The sequence below is a fragment of the Triticum aestivum genome, chromosome 5A (assembly GCF_018294505.1).
Source record: "Triticum aestivum cultivar Chinese Spring chromosome 5A, IWGSC CS RefSeq v2.1, whole genome shotgun sequence".
Taxonomy (NCBI): domain Eukaryota; kingdom Viridiplantae; phylum Streptophyta; class Magnoliopsida; order Poales; family Poaceae; genus Triticum; species Triticum aestivum.
In genome coordinates this window covers 508,532,978-508,534,252 of record NC_057806.1, presented here as the reverse complement: position 1 = coordinate 508,534,252, position 1,275 = coordinate 508,532,978, and positions in this window count along the sequence as shown.

The window sequence follows — 1,275 nt, the reverse complement described above, 5'->3', positions numbered from 1 at the left end:
CGACGTGTTGATCTTCCGAGGCCGGGCATGACCCAGGAAAGTGTGTCCGGACAAAGGGGATCGAGCGTGTTGGGAAATGTGGACCCAGGAAAGTGTGTCCCTTGGTAAAAGGACGACCCGGAGTTGTACCTTAACCTTATGACAACTAGAACCGGATAATTAATAAAACACACCCTTCCAAGTGCTAGATACAACCGGTGATCGCTCTCTCACAGGGCGACGAGGGGAGAATCATCGGATAGGATTATGCTATGCGATGTTGCTTGGTGAACTTACCATCTACTCTCTTCTTCTACTACAAGATGGAGGTTACCAGAAGCGTAGTCTTCGATTGGACTAGCTATCCCCTTCTTATTCCGGCATTCTGCAGTTCAGTCCACATATGCTACCCCTTTTCCATTTGATACCAATGCATGCATATATAGTGTAGTTCCTTGCTTGCGAGTACTTTGGATGAGTACTCACGGTTGGTTTGCTCCCCCTTTTCCCCCTTTCTATACCCGTTTGTTGCGACCAGGCGTTGGAGCCCAGGAGCCAGACGCCACCGTCGACGAAGACTCCTACTACACTGGAGGTGCCTACTACTACGTGCAGGCCGTTAACGATGACCAGGAGTTGTTTAGGGGGATCCTAGGCAGGAGGCCTGCACCTCTTTCGATATGTATCACAGTTTATGCGAGCCATCTTATGGAAACTTGTTTAACTTATGTCTGTACTCAGGTATTGTTGCTTTCGCTAACTCGTCTATGATCGAGCTCTTGTATTCGAGCCCTCGAGGCCCCTGGCTTGTAATATGATGCTTGTATGACTTATTTTTTTGTAGAGTTGTGTTGTGATATCTTCCCGTGAGTCCCTAATCTTGATCATACATGTTTGCGTGTATGATTAGTGTACAATTGAATCGGCGGCGTCGCACCATGGTCCCCGCTGCCGCCTAAGGTCTTCAGCCATCGCTCTGACCCGCCTGCTGCCGCCGTGTGGCCCCTTCGGGTCATAGCACCGCGGCCTACGGTCCATCGCTGTCCCTGCGCGTCGACTTCCTGTGGTATGTGCCGCGCTGCCTCCTTTGGTGTGGGGACGCCATCGTCTGCGCCGGTCTTTGTCATGCTGCCAGGGTTCCTCGCCTACTTCGAGCATCGTCGCCGCGCTCCTAACCAAGCCGCAGCCGCCGCTCTTCCTCGGCGCCGCTGCAGCTCGCTCACCCGAGTTGCGCCGCCAGTCCACCCCCTTCGTCTTCGTGCAGCACCAGCACGTCGCTAGCGTCACCATCATCTA